This window comes from Elgaria multicarinata, chromosome 7 (genome assembly GCF_023053635.1).
Source record: "Elgaria multicarinata webbii isolate HBS135686 ecotype San Diego chromosome 7, rElgMul1.1.pri, whole genome shotgun sequence".
NCBI lineage: Eukaryota > Metazoa > Chordata > Lepidosauria > Squamata > Anguidae > Elgaria > Elgaria multicarinata.
Window position 1 is genome coordinate 14,268,191 of NC_086177.1, and position 25,473 is coordinate 14,293,663.

General features: G+C 39.5%; 1 protein-coding gene across 3 annotated transcripts in view; it reads right to left on the reverse strand.

The window, feature by feature from the left end:
• Positions 1-25,473, reverse strand: part of CTNND2 (catenin delta 2) — a 636,702-nt gene that overhangs the window by 443,143 nt on the left and 168,086 nt on the right. Inside the window, exon 1 of one of the 3 annotated variants that reach the window (XM_063130231.1) lies at positions 11,924-11,978. The exons of the other annotated variants lie outside the window; for them this stretch is intronic. The gene's annotated coding sequence lies outside the window, so the exon portion shown is untranslated. Of the gene's footprint in view, positions 1-11,923; positions 11,979-25,473 lie in introns of those variants that run through there. 3 annotated transcript variants of the gene reach the window in all.

The window sequence follows — 25,473 nt, forward strand, 5'->3', positions numbered from 1 at the left end:
TCTATTACTACCTTATACACTACAGCAAAAATACCACCAGTGAGACAAGGTCAATAAGAAGCACCCCACAGCAGGGAAGGGGGTGTGTGAATTTATGGCCTCTAGATACAGAAAACTCATCTTTGCAAAAACAAAACAAAATATAACCTAACAGGTAAACACAGAAAAGGTCTTTGAGCAATAGTATATCCAGTCTTCTTCTTTTGAAGAGAAGACAGCATACCAATAATATTAAGGTTTGTATTGTCGTGGGGGAAAAGCTACAACACCTACACATGTAGAATAAAAAAAAACTCCACGTAACAATAAAAAGCACACAACAATACATGCATGAATAATGGAACCAAGGACAATGACATGCTGGTTGGTTTCACATTCCTTAGGATCAACAATAGACTTCTGTACAAAATCCTGTCTAAATTTGCCAGTACATGCAACAGAGGCTTATTTGTGATATTGGAATCTGATCTAACAATAGAATGCCTGATATTACATTGATGTGAGAGAGTAAGCTAGGATGCATCCACTCAAAAGTGTTTCTACTCAATGTATGGATGGAAAAACAAAGCCAGTTTCAATAGCAACTATCTCGCACTGAGCAACAGCAGTGAAATATGAGTTGAGCACAAGTAAACAATACTTCTTTTCCAGGAAATTCTGTTCATTCCATGGCACCCTGGCAGATGTGCTGCTTTCTGCTGAGATAGGTCACAAAGGCGCTCACTTCCCGCCCAGCCGGAATGGCTTGGGGCAGGCGGTGGCTTTTATGGGGGGAGGGTGGGGGAAAGAAAGTCTGCAAATGCAATAGCATGTGGGCAGCGTGAGGTGTTGGCGGGGCATGTTGGCCTGTGGGATTCCCCTGCACTGGTGGGGGTAGGGTACCGAAGCAGAGGCTTGGCACCCTCCTGTGGTTGGGTGTGCTGGAATTTGCACGATATTACAATAGGGATGTGAGCATTCTGGCACCCAGAGGTCCTGCTCCTTGGGGGCTGTGCAGCTCTTGTGTCAGGGTATGATTTGCCTTTGGGGACCTTCCTGTCTCATCTACTTGGACCTGTGCAGCACTGAGTGGGGAAGATGTAGGTTGGTCCCCCCCATACACTGTATTGTTGCTTGAATAAGGGGGTGGGTTTACCTGACTCCTGTGTTCAATGGAGTGGCTCACCTTATTGGCAGGCTAGGTGCCTGAAGAATGGTACTAAGAGATTCCCGCCCTTTCACGTGCAGATCCAGGAGGGGTAAAGTTCCCATATTTAAATAAAGAGGCCCTAGAACAGTGGTTCCCAAACATTTTCAGGTAACCGCCCCCTTGGTTCAACAAATTCATGCCCAGTGCCCCCTACCCTACACTATAAAAATCATTATTCAGAATAGCAGTTTTCAACGACCCACTAAGGAAGATAATAACAATAAAATTCAAAACAGTAACAATTGAATATTTATTCAAAATCCAGTTACATTTTTTTAGTTTATTCATTTAAACATAATTGAGGAACTTGATCCAGTGATATCATCTTTTCAAAGTCTGATAGTCATTTAGCAAGAATATTAGATATCACATTTAGTAACTAGGGTAGATAGAGTACCTCACTATTCTGTAAACTCTTAATGTGATGGATGGGCTTGATGAAGTGATACCAGTTTCCCAATGTCTGGTTTAAAGTCACTTAACATGAGTCTTAAATCACCACGTTTAGTAATCTGGAGTCAATTTCTTTGCTTGGAGAGAAGTAGGCAGACCACACTAAAACCACATTCCACCAAATATGATGTTGGAAATGCAACCAGGAGCTTCTGAACCACTCTCCATAGTGCAGGATAGCAATTCACAGTTAAAAGGACTCTTCTTAAATGGTATTAGTACATGTGTGGATTCTTCCCCTATATGGCTTGGGACCAAACTACCTTCTTCCATAAAAATGTCCCTGGGTTTTAAGACCTTCTGGAGATGCGCTTCTCGGAAAAGACCACCTCTAGCATCCCCCTGCCGCCCCCTTGCCTCTTAACGCCACCCTGCAGCCTCCTTGCCTCTTAACGCCCCCCTATGCAATCCCACCGCCCACAATCCCACTTTGGGAACCACTGCCCTAGAATATCCCAAGCTCTGTTGTCTGTGTCTTTATTCCATGCTTCCCTCTCTACTCACAAAGATCATTTCAACCATGGAGTAACTGTACTTTAAAAGTCTGTACAGAGATATTGTTAAGGGTTTCGCTTTGATCTCTTGCATGCTTGATGAGATGCAAGCACTTCACTTTTGTAAGCTTTAGGCACCAGATTTAGTCTTCCTTGTGGTTTTATTTATAACTTTTATATTGATTTTTATTCTCAGATATTTCTTGATGCAACCACAGCAGGAATGAATCATCAGGTGTGAGCTATTTCATTTAGTATTTTGGCACAGTTCAAGGCTATTAATTAATTAATTAATTACATTTCTATACTGCCCAATAGCTGAACCTCTCTGGGCAGTTCATTAAAACCATAAAATGTATGAGATTAAAAAAATATGAAACTTTAAAAGTTTCAAACTGCAGTATAAAAACAAACTAAAAACTAGGTACAGTATAAAGATTTAAAATATAGTAACAGATTTTAAAACAAGAGAAACTGAAGGACTAAAATGGAGATAAGCATTACAGCTTTGTATAATAATAAAAGATGTAAAGCATGAGCTTGATTTCCTTCATTAATTTTTATCTACACCAGAGATAGCTAAATAACAGTGTCTGGGTAACATCTACATATGTGATTTATTTGTTATTTATTTAGCATGGCCATATGAAAAGGAGGACAGGGTTCCTGCATTTGTATAGAGAAAAGAATTTCAGCAGGTGTCATTTGTATGCATGCAGCACCTAGTGAAATTCCCTCTTCATCACAACAATTAAAGCTGCAGGAGCCTTGCCCTCTTTTGGATCTGGTCACTCTAGCTAGCTATACTAGATTGACCAGATCCAAAAGAGGGCAGGGCTCCTGCAGCTTTAATTGTTGTGATGAAGCGGGAATTTCACCAGGTGCTGCATGCATACAAATGACACCTGCTGAAATTCCCTTTTCTATACAACTATTAAAGACACAGGAGCCCTGACCTCTTTTTCATATAGTCACCCCAATTTATTAAATTGATAACCCACCTTTCTACTAAAAATAGCTCTCAAGGTGCCTTTCAAATTTCCATTGTTAACCCTTTTCTCAAGAAATAAACAACCAATCATCCATAAATACCAAATCTAGATCACTGGACATTGTCTTTGCATCTCTAAAGAAAACCTGGAAGCTTTAAGAGTGATAACATTTGATGGCAAAAATGTATAGGATCAGCAACTCTATCTGATATCAGTTTCTGTAAAGAAAACAGAATTTACAACTTCTCTTGCAATCAGAAAGATTTGCTGGTATTATGCAAATACACATACATTGTTCCAGGCCTTTTCTTTAGAGGATGTTTTACAGTCTCAAATCATAACTGTTTTGCAGTGCTCAAGTCAGTGCTTTGTAACAGGTTTACACAATTGCCACAGACCACCGTGTCTTATTTAAGGCATGGTGGGTTGCAGTGTGTGCTGGCAGCCGTGTTGAATATTCTACCTCTGGGTGCCATGGTTTGTCATGTTGTCTGAACTCAGGTGGCAGGGATTATTTGATGGTTAAATGGTCTCGTCAGTCTGTCACCAGGAAAGCAAATTCTGACAGACTCACTTGGTCCTTGTATTGGATTTTTTTTTATCTGCTTCCCAGTGCTAGTCCACATTGCTCTTTTTCTTGCCCATGCATTTAATTTTCCCTCCACCTCTGGTGCCTGTGCATGGACCACTACCGTTAGCTAATTACATTGCTTTTTTCCTCTTGGGCTCCTCCCATACCATAGCTAAATGGCTGATAGCTCCTGTGTTATCCCTACCCACAAAGTCTTCTCTGGCAGCCCAGATCACAGCAGCCGGCCCACAGCTAAAGCAAAAAGCACGACAAAGATAAAGAACCCCTTCTGAGAGTGAACAGCTACTATAAAGAATGGTTGACCTGATTCGCGTGGTACAGTACATCTCAGCATGGCTTAATAATTTTTTGACAAGTCACGATGCCCATGGGTGCCACTTTGCATAGCTGATTCCTGCTCAGAGGTTATTGTGTCGTGTGAATCCGGTGGGTGTGGGTTATGTGAGGGTTAAAGAACATGACAACCCCCAAGCAGAATTTGGATATGCAAAATGGCAGCCTTGCTATGGGTTAAACATGGTAGACTGTTGTGTCATGCATATCAGCCCACTGAGTGTGTGAGAGAGGTGGAGAGCAACATTTGAATTGATTGGGAGCTACCAATGGCCCTTCATCTTTGCAGCAAAGAACAGGAATATAGAATCATGCTTTATGAAGTTGACTAAATGATTGTATATCAGGGTCAAACTTCACATTTCATGGTAGTTCCATGACTGGAACTGACCACGTGTGTGTGTGTGTGTGTGTGTGTGTGTGTGTGTGTGTGAGAGAGAGAGAGAGAGAGAGAGAGAGAGAGAGAGAGAGAGAGAGAGAGAGAGAGAGAGATTTGGAAAAGGCCATGGTACAGTGAGAGAGGAGTCTAGCCCTTTATCTCCATGCCAACTTCTCAACTTATATTATTCTGCCTCCCAAAGCTGCTATTACTGCAATGCGTTATACATGGGGCTGCCTTTGAAAACGGTCCGGAAACTTCAGCTGGTACAAAACAGGGCAGCCCGCCTACTAACAGGGACTGGCCGGCGAGACCATATCACACCAGTCCTTCTACAACTTCATTGGCTGCCAGTCCAGGTCCGGGCTTGATTCAAAGTGCTGGTATTAACATTCAAAGCCCTAAACGGTTTGGGGCCAGGTTATCTGAAGGAACACCTCCTCCCATATGTGCCTGCCCGGACCTTAAGATCATCCACAGGGGTCCTTCTCCATGAGCCCCTGCCGAAGGAAGTGAGGCAGGTGGCTACTAGGTGGAGGGCTTTCTCTGCTGTGGCACCCTAGTTGTGGAATGAGCTCCCCAGAGAGGTTCGCTTGGCACCTACATTGTTTTCTTTCCATCGCCAACTGAAGACCTTTTTATTTTCTCAGTATTTTAACACCTAATTTAACTTAAATTTAAACTTCGCTGTTTTAATCTCATATTTTAACCTATATTAATTTGTGCTGTGTGGTTTTATTCTGGTTGTGCTTTTTATATTGTATTTTGTATTTGTGTTTTAAATTTGTTGGTTGTTTTTACGCTCTTCATGGTTTTTGTGAACCGCCCAGAGAGCTTCGGTATTGGGCGGTATAAAAATGTAATAAATAAATAAATAAATAAATATTAGCCCCAGGGTGGAAAACTGAAGGCACATTTTTGCATCTAAATGTTTTCTCTTCTGCAGCTATTAGCAGCACTGGAAGTGAGGGGACTTGGATCTGGGACCCCATATGACAGTAAAATAAAATAAATTATTTTTATTTGATCCAAAATAAATTATCCCCTTTACCAGCTTTTTAAGAAAGAAAAAACATGGAGAGTTCCAGTTACAAAATTTCCAGAGACGATCTAGTTTGGCCCTTGTTTGAATATTCATAGCGTTACTAGCTGAACACACTTTTATTCTGCTTGAAATTCCTAGCACCTATATATCAACAAAGAAGGCTTAAAATGATCTGCAGTAAAACAAATTCATTGAGGAGTGAAACATAATGAAAGTTCAACTACGTGTGGCATATATTTTCTTATAGTCAAGTGAAACAAACTCGTGTTTTTAAAATATTCTCCATGTTTCTTCCAATATATTCTCTACGTTTGTTCAATACATAACTTCAAATGATTTAGCATTTTCATTGGAACCTCTAGCATTTAAAGCTCTACAAAATATTCTAGCAATGCCTTCCCAAAGTCTTATAAAAATCTAATGGCTGCTGAAGAGGAAACTATTTTGGAACACTTGCTATAGAATTAGTTAAAATGCTACGTTTATTCATAATAGCCATGGGGTATGCATAGTTTATCTGCATTTTGGAGCATTTTCTTTTAATTGTGCAAGAACTGCTGGTTTATTTTACATCTAAATATAGGTAGATTCAAACAGCCCTCTTTTGGGATAGGTGTGAGTCTAAGAAAATGCAGTATTTTTGGCTTGTTTTGGGATATGAAGTGATATAATTTGATACCAGGTAAACGTCCCCTTGGTGTTAGGAAAAGAAACAGCTGGAAAATACTGAGTTGGGGTGTGTGGGTCTGTCTGTCTGTCTGTCTGTTTACACATATCTCCATACACACAACACACACACGCACACACACTGTCTCTCCTTCAGGGCAAGGCTATGGGGGCTGTCATGATGACCACCTGTATGTATAAATTTACCACTACCACACTGAAATGTCCACAAATCTAGAAAAACACAAAGGGCCACTTTCTCTCATCAGATATGCAAAGACCATTCCCTACAGTGTCTTCCTCCTTTCCTTGCTCTACTTTTATCTCTCTGCTGCAGAAAGAAGATAGTGGCATGGTTATAAGGTGAGGCACTGGATCAGGGAACAAATCTATAACCTCACTTCTCCCATTACCATTAATAGAGCGTTTATAGTAGAGGAAGAATGATCATTCTCAAATGGTCAAAGAGAAGGAGCCAAAGGATCACTTCCATTATCCTCAGAAAAAGTGTACCATTCATACATGCAACTCTCAATCATACACAATAAATACATAATCAAATAACCAGAAAAGCTAGAATGAGAGAAAAGAGGAAGAAAACAATGTAAATAAAGGCAGCCTTTTATTCTGTGCATTACTGTGTTGCTAGATATGACTCAAGCCTTTATTCTGTGAGTTGACCCACGCTTTTACTGGTGAGTTGACAGTGAGAGATAGGGGTCTCCCTTGATGCAGCAGGGCTGAGGGTGGTACTCTCGCTATTGACTTGAGGTGCTTGTAGCTGTATTTCCGAACACAATTATGGCTGATGATGTTGCCATTAATGAAGAAGAATGCCTTTAAGGCCCTGAGTGGCAGGGGGAGAGGCAAACCGTGCTTTGCCTCCCCCCCCCCACAAATCAGGGCCTTAAAGGCCCTCTTAACGCAAGGTTAAGAGGGCCTTTAAGGCCATGATTGGCATGGGGGGGGGAGAGTGTGATTTCCCCAAGGCTGGGGAAATAGCTGTCGCTATTAGAGTAGAGGGGGAAATTACGTAATAGGGCCTTTAAGGCCTGCATCAATGCTGGGGGGGGGGGGGGAGAAGAGAAATTATTTTCTCTCTCCACTCTGGCATTATTGAGGAAATTACATATTTCCCCCTGCTGCATTAATGGTGGCTGCCATTAATGCAGCAGGGGAAAGGACAAAGGGGGCAGAGGAAACAGAGCAGTCAGGCATGGACCTGCCCTGGTGCTGGGTGCATCCGTCTGGGCCCATGAGGACCGGACATGGGAGTATCTGCTGTCCTTGTGGGCCCAGGAGGATTTTTGTTCCAACATTAATCTTTTCTGGTGTGAAGTGATGTTGGGAGGATGCAATTTGAAGGAAACAAGTAATGCACTTAAAGAGGGTGCTTAACCCTTCCACATAACTTTGTTTTAACTGCAACATGGTAACAGCAAAAGTGTTTTATTCTCACCAGGCTCCTCTTGTTCCAAAGCAACCACAGATAGGTCCTGCAGCATGCAAGTAGGGGAGGGAGGGGGGAAATTTCAATATAGTACAGAATGAGTATTTTTCTTTCAGACTCTCAGCCCGTTCTATCTCAAACAAGCGTCTTGGATTCGAAAGCAACACCAAACAACTTTCAGCACGCCTGCTAGTGGAAATCTCAGTGTGGTTTTGAAAGGGTTTTTTTTGTCTCATTCATGATGGTGCAATTGAAAACCCAGAATAAGAAAGTTGAAGTCTCATGTAATCCAGCCTTACCAAGTGGAACAAGAACAAAAACAGAATAAGGATGTTAGGATGTACTAGAAGAGGGCTCTCTCTCATTGTTCCACCTATCCTGCCAGCAACAAACAGGCATGGGACAACCCTCAGGAGGATTCCTCTAGCGATACAGTAAAGCTCAGATGCTTCAGAATACCATACATGACCAGAACAACATGATATATCTTTGCTGGTCCCAAGCACTCTATCCTCCCCATCTGGATTTGGGCTGGAAAGACCCAGGAAAAATGAGAGTGCAGAGAGGGTAGAATCATAAAATAGCAGAGTTGGAAGGGGCCTACAAGGCCATCGAGTCCAACCCCCTGCTCAATGCAGTTGAGTCCAACCCCCTGCTCAATAAGTTGTAAGCAAGCATAGTTTGTGACAATGCAAAACATCATCACTGATCCCAGGACATATCTGTTAAGGCATTAGCCTTAGCTTCCCAGTTCCTGACTTTCTGGAATTTGAGCCAACATGAGATAGCCTTAACTCTGGTCTTTTAAACCAGCAGCTGTTTTGATAATTGAATTTATGTTTACTAGTAGAAATACACATCATTCATTCATAGCCAAACAAAATTGGTTCGTTCTAAAGCAAGTGCTGCCCTAAGGCTTGTAGTTTTCATGGCTGCTGCCACTGGTGACTTTCTAGACCACAACAATCCCTCTAAGAAGATGTAAATATTAATAATAACCACAAGTAATTCTGGATATACTAAAATGGACAGAGGCAGATCATGTTTCTCATCTTAGGCTCCTTGGAGGAAAAAGATGGGATAAAAAAATGTAACAAATATACTCAGTTAGAAAGGACATATTACTATGTTAAATTCTCACATATATGCTTTTCTCAACGATTCCTTGGGCTGTTTTCGCATAAAAAGCGACAAATACCTAGCAAATGTTGAAACTATTTTAACTTCCACTCAGCTTCCTACAGATATTTCTCATGAGTAAGGCTCTCCAAATCTGCAATGAATTCAGTAGAGATTCCAGAGATGACACCAAAATTCACATAAAATATAGATCTCTCATTACACTTATTAATTTTGATTGTTTTTTTAAAAAAATACAAAAACACTAGTGACTTTGGGTGATTTATTTCATAAAGAAGCCCTTCTCTCATCAATACTGAGGAAAGTGGTTAAAAAAAAAGCAGAACAGCTAGAATGAAAACAATATAAGAGACCATTTTGATGGAATGAAGGAATGCTTGATGGAATGAAGGAAAGCTTAAGTTACTCCATGCTTCCATGAACATCTATGCAGGTAAGACAAACCCCTGCCTCAGGTGGTGTTAAAAATGGCTGTTCCTATCAGCATTAAAGGGATTAAAGTTTATCCCATTCTACACTCTAACAAACACAAGACGAGGGTCTGCAAGCAGCCCCAGCTATTACCCCTGAGACACAGGAAAGGGAAGTAAATAAGTATATTGAAATTTATGGGACAGAGGCAGCTATATCATATTGTGCCTAGGGATTTCAGAGGAATCTGTTGGGGGATGAGACTCAACAAGCATTTGGTCTGCACTGAGTTGGGGCAATTAGCAGATTTCCTATGTGTGTGTTTTTAATTTGTACAAATTAAGGCTGAATTTTGTGGAAATTTGCATACTTTGTGAAAATGGCACAAAATACGGCCACAAATTTGCAAAATATGCAAATTTCAGGTGCAATTTGTGCAAATCTCTACTTGTGCAAATTGTGGACAGACAGATAGACAAAAACGTGAAACCTCCCTGGAGTTCAGGGAAAACCTGCATCTCACCTTGCAAATGCAAGCCAATTTGGGCATGCAGTGGAACCCGGACTTCCAAGCAGCAGACAACCCTAATTGTAACACACACTAGCTTTGTTGCAAATGCAAATGATATTTATTTATTTATTTATTTTATTACATTTATATACCGCCCCACAGCCGAAGCTCTCTGGGCGGTTTACAACAATTAAAAATAGTAAACATTAAACGTATACAAAAATTTAAAAAACATAAAATCAGTATAAAAACAACAGTATCCATTTAAAAACAACATTTGTTGTTAAAAACAACAGGAAAGGACTCCTTAATTCTTCCATCCTAAGGTGAACAGCAGATAAGGCTTTGGCAGAGTTCTTTCTATATGCTTCTTAGCTCCTTGCTCATGCATAGGTGCCTCAGAAACAAAGTTAAAGAAAAGTCTCTTGCCATGCTATTCACAGTCATCCTATGAACGATGAAGTCAGTCACCAGGAAATGGGTCATTTGGGGGAACCAATATTAATAGCCCCTCAGCTCTTACTTAATTCAAAATGCAGCACATGTTAAGGATGAGTAAGTAGGATGGCCACTTATGAATTGCCAAAAAACGAGGAAATACATGCTCAGAAAAGAGGACAAAAGTGAGCTGTAGTCTGCATATGCTAATTTATATGTATAGAACCAATATAATTATTATAATATAAACAGAAATACAGTACATCTCCCCATAGTGCAGAAGCCTATGACCAGGAGAACTCTGTGCCTGCCTGTTGTCTGCTTTTCAGATATGCAACAGCTCTTATGGCTCTTTTAACTTAAAACTGGAATTAGACAGGACAGTTACTCAAATCGCTGGAGGTGGGCAACTTGTGGCCCTCCAGATGTTTTAGTCCACAGTTTCTATTTACCTTAGCATAGTCAACGGTGAGGGATAATAGGAGTTTTAGGCAAACCAGCCACAAGTTGCCCATCCCTGAAATAGAAGATGCTTTCAAATAGGGGACCGTCAAATTCAAGAAGGCCCTCTGTAAAAAAGGACACATGGTGATCCTAGGGACCCAAAGTAACTCATCCAAGCATTCTTAGCAGCATGGCTACTGATTAAGCAACTAAGGTGCACTGATGTCAGAACATTCCCCCCCCCTCTAAATTCAGCAAAAAGAAAGAAAGAACAAGAAGAAATGCCACATATTTATCTATCAAGGGCATACTAAAAATATTGAATTCCTTATGTTTCATGATTGCCATCCTGCCCACTATGGCTGATTGCCCAGGTTCTATGGGTTTGGTTGTTTTTAAAATGAGTACTAACCAATAAATTACAGGCTATGTGCTTTATTCATTACAAACAAAGTAGAAAATCTATTATTATTCAAATAATTTCTTCCAATATGTTCTGTTAGCAATATATCATAAACCTGTAAAATGATGTAATAGATTAGTATGCTTTGTCGGAATTAATTCTGCAAAAAGGCACTGGCATGCTTTACTGTACTATTTTGCAACATTATGAGGAATGTGGAGAAGTTTGAATGAGGCTTCCCCATCCTAACTGTGTTTTGCACTGACATTCAGGCATCACAAAGAATTCAATAAATTAAGCCTCTCCTCTTAAAAGTTATACAGTTCTGAGTTCTGAGTACAACTTGTAAAGAAAAGCATTGTGAGTATTTTAGGCATATCCAGCTAGTAGGATCAGTTCATTTATTTAATTTGTTGAACAGTCACTCACAGTCTTTGGCTCTGGCACTGCAGTTCATCCATGACATTATAATCATATGCTATTGTCTGCAACAGTCTATAGTGTATTTTATATTAGCTGAAATCTCTGAATGTAGACTACCCAAGAAAATAATAGTTTAGGGTCTCTCTTTGATTACATGAAGTGCATATTTTACTTCTAACTACATACCATTTAATACAAAAATAAGAAAGACATTTTATTACCACAAAGCATTAATTAGAAATTAAAGAGAGCAAAATAGAGAATAAAACTCAACTACTTAAAGATGCTTCAAACTGCTGATGTTTAAGCTGAATAATGTGCAATCCAATACAACAAATATGCTTTAGTAAATGTTAATTTTGCTAAGACATTTAAAAAACTTAGCTTTAAACATCATTTACAAGTACCATTCATAAGAATCAGCTGATCTGTTCCTAACGTATTACAGCAGTATGTTCCAGAAACCTAGTTTGCAAAAACTTTAATAAAAACCTTAACAAGCCAGTGCCACAAGCAAGCTACAAGAAAAACACAAATCAATATAGCCTTTTTTTTTTTACCTTTGTCGTACACTTTGCAAAATAATATTTCTTGATCAGTTCCAAAAAATAAAATAAAATAGCACTCTATGTAAACAAACCAGGTCAACAAAGCTGACGGCTGAGTTTTCCCTCCTTCCAAAGCAGTATTCAAGCAGTTCTAGTTATATAAAAGTAAATGTACAGGATTTAAAATCATGATTTGCCATCAAACATCTTGACCATCCAAGTAACACAGATCAGCAGTCTTCTTTGGTTTGTAACCATGCAAGCATTTGCAGAAAAATAAAAGACAAAAAGGATGTAAAATACAGAGATACTCAAAGACTCAGTGGCTGCAGCCTTAAAGGAGAAGAGAATAGAATTCAGTCAGGCACAAAGGTCTCCATAGCAACAGTGAACAGAGCCCTCCCCTCTGTTATTATTTATGCAACATTTCATCACAAAAGGACCCCTATTAGCCTAACTGGAACCCCCAGGCTCTTTCCCCCTGTAATCAATGGATCTCAAATTATTTAGATCCCCAAGATAAAATTATATGGCCTTTGGTTTATGGTAAAATATATTCAGTTTGTCACTTAATGCTCTGTCTCCCTGACAGAAAGTGCACTTTGAACCTTGCATACAGTTTATGTTTAATGCCATTTCTGCTTTGAAATTCAAAATGCCTATTTCACAAACAAACCCCATGTTTTAATGTAGTTCTTTCTGCTGCATTGCAACTGCATGTGGTTAGAAAGCACACCCTGTAGAAAAATGTGTTCAGAGATCATTTTACAGAAGAAAGAAGAGACTGAAGTAGGTGATAGATACTTCATGCTTATATGCAGTACTGGTAGTAAACCTATTCTTATCTTCCACTTATAAAAGAAAGGCAATTCATTTTTATCTACCATTTATTATTATTACTGTTGTTGTTATTATTAGTGTAGCGGGTTTAATTTAGACTCTTTGAAGGCAGTGAGGGATTTGTTAACTTCAATTACTAATGGAAGAAAATGTAATTAAAGTAACTCAAACTCTCAAATCTCAACCAAATATAGATGTACGGACAGATCTGCAATAATTGTGTGCCATGAGTTGCTGAATTGTAGCATCTGCAATGCACATCTGACCTGCACTTGACCTACAGAGTCTACACTAGAAACAGATGGACATGTGTTTCAGCATACTATTGCAACAGAGCTGTAACAGTTGGTAAAACCATCCAGTTCTTCAGAATAATCTTTACCACCTCAAGGATCTAGTGGACAAGAGATTTTGTGAGCATTCCACCAATGGAATTCGCATAACCGAGCACTTCTGCTTTAACACTTGTGAATATTATCAAGGTAAGCACAGCCGTGCTCATCACCTCAATCCTGCGAGCTACTGACTCCCCTTACCCCAAGGTTGAAACACTTAGCTTGAGGCAGGGGAACATGGTGGTGGCACTTCCATAGCGCAGTGAAGAATCTTTTCCTATCAAGGACTGTAACTTGTGTCACAAGAATGTAATGAATATAACAACAACATCAACAACTAGCAATACAAGTCTCAGAATCTCCAGTGATCAACCAACACTCTGCATAATTTCAATTGAAGAGAAAATCCTCCTATTTTCAATTTTGAAATGTGTACATTTCTTGATTAAAAATTTATCTTGCATAAATTCAATAACTATATCATTAGAAACAAGAAAAGACATATATGAAACCCTTATTTATTATTATTTTTAGTCTTTTTCCTTTTTAAATCTGAACCCTTACAGTAAAAAGCAACGTGCTGGTGGGCGAGGAGGGGAGGTGACTGGGGTCGTAGGGATCTGAGCTATACCCAGCCATCCCCCAGCCGTCTTTCCTTTCCCTCCTCCAAGTTCGGAAGCTTACAAGTACCCAGGGCAGATCCATAGGATTGCGCCCTAAATGTATAAACTAGATAAGCTTTTGGTGGTCATTTATTTTGTTTTGGAGTCCTATACCATGCATATCACATTGCCTTCATACTGGTTGACATCTAAAAGTGCAAAATTCTGGTCCTTTTTCTTTTGGAAATAATTTATGCCCATAGCTGTCTTCCAAGTAAGAAAAGAAGTAAGTAGTAAATGCGGCAAAGTAAAGGGAGATATATCAGCAATAGTAAGGGTCTCTCTTGTGCTTTTCAACCACATGAACATTTTTATGTCTAATTCAGGAATACTATTTTGATATAGTTTAATCTAACTTTGTTACTATAGCTTTTTTGCACAAATGTTCTGTTATGCCTGCTGCCATAGCCTTTTTTTTTTAAAAAAACCTAACATATAATTTATTTAATTTTTATTTTTATTTATTTAAAAGATTTATAAGCCACAACCTCTTTGGGAAAACCCTCAGAAGGCAACATACACAATTTAAAACCACAAAACACAATAAAGAAATGATAAACCCAATAATATAACAGTAATACAATCAAAATTACTCATACACACACACACACACACACACACCTTTAAATTATCACTAGGCCTAGATAGTATACATCCTAGAGTTCTCAAAGAACTCAAAGATGAAATTGCTGATCTTCGAACCAAAATATGCAAGACCAGACTCTGTACCAGAAGACTGGAAGATGGTCAATGTAACACCAATTTTTAGAAAGGGATCTGGGGGGACCTGGGAAATTACAGGCTGGTTAGCTTAACATCTGTTCTGGGTACATTGTTTGATGGCATTATTAAAGATAAATTTAGTAAGCCCTGCTGAAAAAGAATCAACACCCCTTCCACAAAGGTAAGTCCTGTCTCACCAACCTTTTAGAGTTCTTTGAGAGTGTCAATAAACATGTAGATGATGTGATCAGGTAGACAATGTTTACTTGGACTTCCAAAAGGCTTTTGGCAAAGTCCCTCACCAAAGACTCCTGAGCAAAGCGAACAGTAATGAAATAAAAGGAGAGGTCCTCTTATGGATCAGTAACTAGTTAAAGAACAGAAAGCAGAGAGTAGGAATAAATGGTAAATTTTCCCAATGGAGGGAAATAAATATTGAGGTCCCACAGGGATCTGTATCAGGACCATTCAGTAGAGGCATTGAAGTACACTACAGGATCCACACTACTGCTTTATAGTGGTACTGAAGTGCACTGACAACTATTGGGGCCCATGACACATCTACACCAAGCAGGATATAATGCTATGAAAGTGGTATGAAAGCAATATCTGGCATGTGTCATGGGCCCCAACAGTTCTCAGTGTACTTCAATACTGCTATAAAGCAGTAGTGTGGCTTCTGCCTTTAATATACCACCTTCACAGTGGAATATCCTGCTTGGTGTAGATGAGCCCTGAGTGAGCAGTGACCAATCAAGAAAGAGATCTTGTGGTTGTGGTCAAAGGGCTGGAGCATCTTCCCTATTAGGGAAGGTTACAAGAGCTGGGATCATTAAATGAAATTCACACAGTGCATTGTTAAATGGAACTCAATTCCACAAGATGTAGTGATGGCCACCAATTTGGATGTCTTTAAAAGGAGATTGAACGAAACTATGGAGGATAAGGCTATCAATGGCTACTAGTCCTGATGGCTATGTGTTACCTCCAGTATCAGAGGCTGTAAGCTTATTTACACCAGTTGTTTGGAAACATGGGCGGGCGGCCACTGTTGCACTCAGGTCCTGGTTGTTGGTCCCTGGTTGACAGCTGGTTGGCCACTGTGTGAACAGAGTGCAGTACTAGATGGCCCCTTGGTCTGATCCAGCATGGCTCTCTCTTATCATAGTTGCACCATGGCATCCAAATATACTCACATCATTAGAACTTGAAAAAAAAAAGTATTGGAGCAAACAAAAGCCCTGCATCTCTGATTGCACAAAATCTGCCATTTTAAGATCCCTATTTGCTTGTATGCTGCTTCATGTGAATACAACAGTATTATAAAATGTACATTTGAAGGGCTTAATAATATTTTGGTGTCTGATGAAGTTCTTGTACAGTATGTCAGTGATGAATAATAGATTTGTATCAAACCAGTCTACATATAGACAGAACAATATTTCATAATTATATGCCTCCATATGTTTTATTACATTCTTTAGAGAATGTTTTTGGATGCCCTTTTTGAATTATAAGTAGTTTCATGAATCCTGATATCTTATTAAAGACAATTCCCCAAGCAATCAATTTCTATGGCTGGTACACAACTTGGAGCCACAGTGGCATATCATGACATGCGAACCAAGTCAATGACTTAAATGCAACATCACATGAACAGACCTGCACAGACAACAAGACTTTCCTTGCTCTCCTCACCCCACAGCTCCCATGCACGCCCACCCATACCCAAGTCTGCTCCAGAAGGTCCCCCAACCATCCTGGTAGAGGTGAAACCAGTTGGGAACTCCATGTATAGCACCTTTAGTTCTATGGGTTAGGTCCAGAGTAGGCCATTGAGTCCAAGAGTCTGCAAGGTGGAAAGGGAATTGTTGAAAACTGCCTCCCCTCCTCCAGCCCACAGGAACTTCTAATTTGAGGGGTTCTGCACTACACAACTCTGGATACAACTGTATGAAGGAAAGCGGGATAGTAATTATTTAACGCTTATAAAGTATCTAGAATTTTCTAAGCAACTGTATGGATATTAAAATGTAAGATTAGAAATTCAGTAAATAAATAAAATAAATATCTGGCAATCCTAATTAGGGATAGGTGATTCAGCAACACTAGAGCTCATCAATATTCTCTGATTTCCACCTTGATGTTTGTTGCAATCATGCCTTTTGGGGGTTGTTTTGCACTAAGAATTTGGTGTATTTTCATGCACATTTCCCCAATTGTTCACATCAATTGTGCACCTTTTTTTAAACGTACATATTTATTGATTGCATTTTATGTTGCACAAATTGGAAATGTATGGACTTCATATCACAGATTGCCTTTGAGTCCACACTCAATTCTAGGAGATGCGAACTGTATAAATTCTGGTCAAAAACAAAACTGAAACAAATATCTCACTCATCTTTAACCCTGATAAAATAAATAAAACTCTTACAAACTTTCTGTCAAGACAATACATATAAAGGAATATCCAATACTGTTGCTGCACCTCCACTAGTTCCACTGTGCCTGCAGGAACCAACGCTTCCTGAAGGAACCCCAGAAATTAGTGGAAACACAGGATATTGCCCATGGAGTTTCCAGTCACTCTCCCATCTAGGCACTGAGTGGACTCCCATGTCCTTGGCTGCATTACGCACCTTCAACCCATGCCTTGGGACAAAGTTAAGTTTATCCTTACATAGCAAGGCTAAAATTTGGTCTTTGTAGTATCATTTATTTATTTATTTATTTATTACATTTTTATAGCCAAAGCTCTCTGGGCGGTTCATAAATAGTTGAAGTTTGGGAGTTGTAAAATATAAGATACAGAACACTCAAATTTCTCTCTGAATGTTCTAATAAATCTAATGTAAAAAAAATTGGTGCTTGCAACATCTGGTACATGCATATATTACAAAAGGAAGTTTCTAGTGTCTGCAGAAAAACCGCTGACCAAACCTTTGGCAACCCATTCATCCATAGTCTTTTTGGAAGACACAAAGTGCAGCAATAATGGTTGCCTCATAAGGTATAGAGAATCTATATTATAAGGACTAGTAAAAGTCCTTATAATAATATGTGCCTTTACTATTCCTTATATCTGCTGGTACAGTTGAAATGATACAAAGATTGAAATCTGTTTTTAGCACAGTTGCGCACACACACAATCTATAAATAACATTTTATAGATACTTTTATCTGTATTAGATAACATTACTTTTATGAATCTCTTTTCTTTACGTTTATAAGGACATTTTAAAATAACAAACATAATATCTCTGTAACCATAACTAAACTAATGACCTGTTCCAAATTATTAGTACTTTTACCTTTGGAGATCTTCTTCACCTGAAGAAAGTAATAAATTTTTTTGATGACAGAGCACTTGCATGGTTCCCAGAATATTTCTTTGTCCTAAATCCACAAACAACCCTGAGCTGTTTTTTTTCGGCCACTGTAACATTCATCAGAACCTTCCATGATTCTTTCAGTAAACTAATGTCAATCATGGGTTTGGGCTACAATAGGCTACTTTTCTACCCATACCTCATCTAGTGCTGCCAGTCCCCATGGCCATCTTAAGTAACTGAATATATTTACCAGGCAATAAGGCTAGCTGTGAGATTTGGCCAACATACAATATACTATTCTTAAACTTTGAATACCATTAAATGAGTGATCATATAAAGTTAGATGAGCTGGAAATATCACAATAGCATACTAACTGCTTAGAAATTAATATGCATTAATATATTTGTTTATACTACGGATGACCAATTTCTCTAACTGGAGAGGCCACTTTATTCTCCAGTCAATGGCCTGCAAGGCAGGAAGTGTATTTTGCTGCAAACTTAGGGTGACCATATGAAAAGGAGGACAGGGCTCCTGTATCTTTAACAGTTGCATTGAAAAGGGAATTTCAGCAGGTGTCATTTGCATATATGGAGAACCTGGTGAAATTCCCTCTTCATCACAACAGTTAAAGCTGCAGGAGCTATACTAGAGTGACCAGATTTAAAAGAGAGCAGGGCACCTGCAGGTTTAACTGTTGTGATGAAGAGGGAATTTCACCAGGTTCCCCATATATACAAATGGCACCTGCTCAAATTTCCTTTTCTATGCAACTGTTAAAGATACAGGAACACTGTCCTCCTTTTCATATGGTCACCCTACTCTCTGCTTATCTCAATACTGCTAAGGAAGATTTGTGTTTTGCTCACCCCTTTTAAAGTATGCCGTTTTAATGTATACCTTTTAAAGTGTTGGTTGTGCTTTGTTTTGGGGATGTTTTAATAATGTATGCTATGTTTTTAATTCAGTTTTATGTATTTTATACTTATTGTTCCCCGCCTCAATCCAAACGGAGAGGCGGGTAAGAAATATATTATTATTATTATTATTATTATTATTATTATTATTATTATTATTATTATTATTATTATTTGCTTTTTAGAAATTATTTGTTTGTACTGCATTCTTATTGATTATATTACGGTTTGTGATTATGTTCTAGATACTTTTAGTAAAAGAGTGAGATAATTGTGTGTGTGTGTGTGTGTGTGTAAATTTGGGGTGGTACTCTCTCGCTCCCCCAACTTAACTTTTCTGCAGAGGAAGGGAGTACAATTTTTCAAATAATACTTCACATTTCTGCCACACATTCTTTTCAGTATCCTCAGTTGTAGTCCTGTACACACATTATATTCATCGGAGCTTACTTCTGAGTAGGCATGTTTGGCTTGCACTGCTCTTTGCCTGTCTGCATGCTGGGAAAAGAGTTTACAAAGACTTGAATCTTTGAGCAATTTAAAAAAAAACATCCATGCATTTGCAAGGTTATATAGGCATAGGGATTTTTTTTCCAGAAAAGCAATGCTTTGCATAGACACAAAAGAGGTATCACAAATTTCAAGCAACAGTTCAGACAAGCAAAAAGATGCTGTAGCAATAAAGAGAGGTTGGGGCTAAGAGTATGCATGGCTGCAAAGGGTGCCAAGAGCAATTAACTAGATCACTCAGCGCAGACTAAGAGATAATTATCCAGATAAGGTCAACGCTTACATTGTCCTCAAGTGCTTTGATAACTGTTTATTAAAGCAACTCATTTCAAGTTGCATCATGCCAGAAGTTGGAAGCTTGCATACATTTACAGCACTGTGGGTTAGAGGGCAATTTAGAAAAGTTCCTATCCTCTTCTCTGTGCTTTTCATGTCATGCTTAGTAGCACACAAAGAGAGTTTCAGCCTTCAAGATGGGGTGTGGGGTGTCTGTGTGTGACATTTTTAAAAGTATCAAAAACAATATGCAATATTGCAAGGAGGTACAGACAAAAATACCATGAGTTAGTCAATGGATGGGTTGGCCATGATCCCTAATCATTCTGATTCCTGACTCCAAGCTGAGCAGAAGCAGAGAAGAGGAGCTGCTCCAGCTGTAGTAAAAGCTACAAAAGGAAGCCAGCTCCCAGAGAGTGAGCGTTCAGAGGGAGCAGGGGGAGCAAACAGGAGTTTGTCAGGGAGAGTGTAGTGGAAGAGGGAAGTGTAATGGAAGAGGAGACCAAGGCAAGGAGGAGAAGAGAGGCCTCAAGTAAATCCAGGAGGCTGCCTATTCAAAGAGGCCATGTGCTTGCCATGTACTCCTGAGTGCTGAGTCAAGGGGTGTGTCCTGAGAGTTGCTGCAGGCCTGAAGAGGTGTGGCCTGATTGCTTTCAGCAGCTGAGTGAGTGGAGAGTCTCATTCTGATTCCTGACTCCAAGCTGAGGAGAAGTAGAGAAGAGGAGCTGCCCCAGCTGAACTAGAAGCTACAAAAGGAAGCCAGCTCTCAGAGAGCGAGCAATCAGAGGTAACAAACAGGAGTTTGTCAGGGGTGTTTGATGGGGAGGTCAAGGGGGAGATCCTTAACAAATTTTTCATCTCTTAATTGACACTCATATAGTAGGGAAATTTGTTGTGTACTTTCAGAGAGGACAGGACAAAGCACAGGCAATTCCAATACAATAGGAAAGGAAGAGTCAAAACAGAAATAGAGAATATGCACGGAAAGGAGTCTCTAGTGGTGGTGACCTGCAAAGTGTGTGCAATGTTTGTGTTCCTGCCTGAGAACAACATGGTGTACACCTGCAACAAGCGCAAACTGGTTACACTATTGGAAGAAAAACTCAGAGGACTTGAGCGGCGAGTTTCCACCCTCCAAGGAATAAGAGAAGGCGAGGAGTTCTTAGTCCAAATGGTGGAACTGCAACAGCAACAAGAAGCACAAGAGATTGAAAAGCAACAGCAAGCTGAAGCAGAAGTGAAGAATGCTGAGGTGAGGAAAGCCAATGAAAAGGAAACTCCCTGGAAAAGAGTGACAGTTAGGAGCAGACGAACTAGAAGATATTCTGTACCAGTGGAACCACTAGAGCTATGTAACTGCTTTCAGCTACTGGAAGATGAGACTGGAGGACAGCCTGCAGAGGAAGAATTACAGGGAACACCATACAACAGTGAACAAGAGGCACAACGTCAGTCGACCAAGAAGAAGAGAAGAGTTGTTGTTGTGGGAGACTCCCTGCTGTGTGGGATTGAAACCCAAGTATGTCATGAAGACCCATGGACTCACCAGGTATGCTATCTCCCTGGAACACAGATTAGAGATGTGACTGAAGGGTTGCCAAAGCTCATAAAGCCCGCTGACACATACCCTTTTCTTCTCATCCATGTGGGAACAAATGATATTGCCAGTGTTTCAAGGAAGTCTGATGTAGTAGTGATAGGGGACTTCAATTGCCCCAATATCTGTTGGGAGACAAATATTGCCAAAAGCGGCCCTTCCAAGAAATTCCTGACGTGTGGGTGAAGCACAAGCTGAGGGGGCAGGATTGCAGTTTGAGATTGATAAACAAATGGTCAAGGAACACCTAAGTTCTTAGAAAGAGTTCAAATCTCCAGAGCCTGATGAACTGCATCCTAAAGTAATGAAGGTTTGCACACAAACTCTTAAAAAGACACTGCACATTCTTGACTCCTGATTCTACTGGAAAGGATGGATGAATCTGTCAATCTGAGTTGAGATTGACAGTTTTTTGAGCTCAAGCTTGTTGCATCCCATTTCTGTATCAGCATGTGATTAAAAAAATGGGTACTTTATTTGTGCACATTTCCTTTAACGTATACATTAATGTATACATCTTGTGTGCATTTTTAAATGTATGCATGTACATTTAAAATGTGTGCTGATTTCCCCCTATTATGCGCATTTGTGTTGCTCATTTTCTATGAGACGGGATGTATTGCAAAGCTCACAAAATGCAGGTTTCAGTACGTTTCTGTTTGAATTCGGTAATTTTGGGGGAGCACCTTGATAGAACTATTTTTTCATCCATCCTTCCTGCAGAGACTATATATCTTCAAAAAGTTTGCCACCCACCCACACTATTGACTTGAAACAATCCAATCAAATATTTCTGCGTTCATCTAATTAGCTTGACGTGTTCGAAAACATGATTTAGCACCCTCCCCCACTTTACATGAACACACACACGAATACACATGGAGATGTATGAGAGCCATGTCGTCGTGACAATATCCAGGTTGTCTAGCTATTTGCCAGTGGGATGGTTACATATAAAAAGTGAAAAAGAGAAAATATAATAACATATGCACTATATTGGTGTATCATTCACAGTGTCAAAGTAATGAAACAATAGGAAATATTGTGTTGTGTGATTCTGATGATAGTTATCCTACAATAGTAGTTTGTATATTTATGAAGGTGTTTGTTCTGAAAGGCGCACATTATATATTAAAAGGAAAGGCCAACCATCCCAGGGCATTGGTGCACATACTCTCTCACACATATTACTTTGTAGAAAACTAATGTTGCATAACTACATTCTCAATTTCCCCTGGGAAACAACTTCCTCTCTACTTTTAATGTCTATTTGTTCTAAAATTATTTCATATAGACTATGAAATATAAACATCCATACATTACCAATTCCTTATAGAACTTTGTTATACTCAAAAGCTTAATGCAAGTATACTAAAACAAATACATTGATTGACAACATGTCTTCTCTTTTTCTCCTTTCTCTTTACCATAAATTTGATATCCCTACCAACGCATCAGTAGAACACAGTACCAATTTTTATTGTTTTAACAAAACAATAAAACAAATCAAAAAATGCAAGTGTAACTACATACTTGAAAGGCTCAGTTTCAAATATTACAATGTTCTAAATGGGAAAAAGAGGGAAAGAGGAGTAAATTACACATAAAGGCAGACCAAATAACCAAATGTAAGTCTATTCATAAATGGTGCCTATATACCACTTTTTAAAATGTTCCTAGTGTTGTTAGGTCTTCAATCCATCGCATTATAGACAGTGAGCTTTTATCTTCCCAGTGTTGTGGTATCAGCCTTTTAGTGTCAGTTGAATACAGTAGACAATAGATAAAAGAATGCCAGCTAAAGTAGCACTTCTCTTAAGGAATGCCTCCCTCTTGTGACTGATATTTCCAGTAGGAGCGGCTTCACTTAACATGGCACTTGCTCCCATTTAAAGGTTACTCTTGCTTCTCAGCGGTTACTCACTCCAAGAACCTGTCCAAATTAACCCAGAGGGAATAAAATACTATTGCAGCAGCCTTTTAGGCCTATCAGAACAAACATGTGATCAAATCAGGAGAAGAAATTAAGCCTCAAATGCTTCATATATTGTCTCATCCCAAATGAGGGTAGAGTATCAGTGCTTGACTATAAAAAGCGGACTCTCCCCCCCCCCCCCCCCCGAGGAAGGCAAGAAGGCTGAGCCTGGGTGGACAGGGTTATAAACCCACAGCAAACTATGGACAGATGATTATAGAGCATCAGATTGGATAAAGGCACAACAAAAGGGGAAAGAAATACAAATAAAACTCTGAAGTTTGCTCTTTTATAACACTTGTTCAGTGGTCTACCATTTTTGGCTGGTGTTGCTGGCCAACTAAAAACTGCAATCATACTTCTCTCTCTGTCAAGCCCCCTGCATTTCAGCCTTTCCTGAGGAAAAGGCTAGGTGCGGAGTGTGCATGGCGGGGTGACACTGCCTGAAAGCCACGTGAGCACCTTCATGCAACAATATCCACTGGTCCACCTGAATGCTTTTTCTTCTCTGGAGTAAAAAAGGCAAGCAGGAATAGGGGTGGCCTGGCCACATAGCCCCAAATGTCCTCTCAGCAATAGAGCTGGGCATGTGGTGGAGTTCACCAGACAACCACCCAGACTATCCCCACCCATCTCTGCAGATTCAAAGTTGGGGCGGGGGGAGGCTGCTTACTCATTATTAGGGACAATGGAGAAATTTGAGACGGATTTCTAAGAATCCAACCTGCAGAAAATAAGGTCAGATTTCTAAGAATCTGACCTGCGGAATTGGCTGCAGACTGACCTCCCCAGGCTGTGCAGAGTCCACAGACTTCTGAATGTTTTATTTTACTTTCCTGAAATGTATGCAAATTCATTCGCAGGAAAATTCACAAATTTCTGCTGAGATACATACCATGCTGGAAAGTGTACATGTACAATATGCTAAATGTTATGTACTAATATTAATTATGCACATTGTTGTGAACTTTCTTATGGAATTATTTGCACATTTTCCCGCATAATGGGAAAACAGATGGTAGAATGAACGACACCGCACAATTCAGTGCACAAACAGGATGGATTTCACAAAATCCAGACATTCCTACTTGCCAGAGACCAATTCCATACTTACCATGCCAAGCAGTTTTGTTGGAGCCTGCCCTTGTAGAAGTTTCCTGTCAGAATGCAGTTTTGATCAGGCCATAAATGTTTGCAAAAATAAGGGAATGCTCTCATCTAAAGACTTCGTCCATACATTGGTGTGATGAAGTAGCCCAACATATTCTGAGTTGCCCAACATTGCCCCCTAGAGGGCCTGCGATTTAACCCATCCAAAATGTAGACTTGAATAGACAGATATTCGTTTTTTTTTGTTCTCTAATAAACAGTTGCATGCTAAGCTCTTAGCTCTTTTTCACAATACCCCACCTAGTTGGAAATGGCAATGTCATTTATAATGTAACTTTACAGTTGTTAAGAAGGTTGGTCCAGCCTCTAATGTTCTGATTTGCTAGCTAGACCACTGACATCAGAAATAAAGATAAGCTCAGCATTTGACCTAACAGTCTGTCTTCCCTAAGGGACTGGTCGAATGCCCATAAAAATGTCAGACCACCCTCATACTTTGTCTCTTGAAACTACCTAAATAAAGAGACCAAAAATGCTGTCTCTCAGATCATCGGTTCTCAAGAACACTGTATATGCTCTGAAATCCTAGATTCTATTCAACCAGGTAAAATGTAGTAGCTGAGTTGGATTGACATTGCTGATTGTATTTGGAATTGTGAGTGAGATTATTGCCTTCCCTTTTTCTTCACTGTTTACCAAATAAAACTTTAAATACCTGGACATTCTGCTGTATTTTTAAAATAGAAAAATTTCTCACTAATACCTTTCCCACACGCCAGACTGCATGGTTGCTAAGCTACCCCTTGTATTCTTAGGATATTTCACAACATTTTATTAAGTTCTGTGTCTTTGGGGCAAGCCAACCCAAAGCACCTTCCTTTTTAGTTTCTACAAGAGCTGGGTTGTAGGGATCTTCTCATAACCTTCTCAAGCAGGTGGACTGCATAAGAGTGTTCAGGTGAGGATGAGCATGCGGTGGACACCTATCCTAATTCTTTCTTTGAAGAATTCTTGTAAAGAATGGGATTTGCAAGTAGGGAATGCCATCCCTCTTCCAGATCCATAACACCTGGACAATATCACAACTGAAGTATTTGATAAGAGGCTAATGTCATGTGGAAACCACAATCAACCACCCTGCCAGACAAAGGCTAATGGTAACATCTAGGAATTGTCTGGAAAAATTGGCTCCTAGGTTCATTTCAAGATTTCCAGCATATATGTACAATTCAGAAACAGACTAAAATAGCACATTAAAAACTACACTTTAACTGCCTTCCT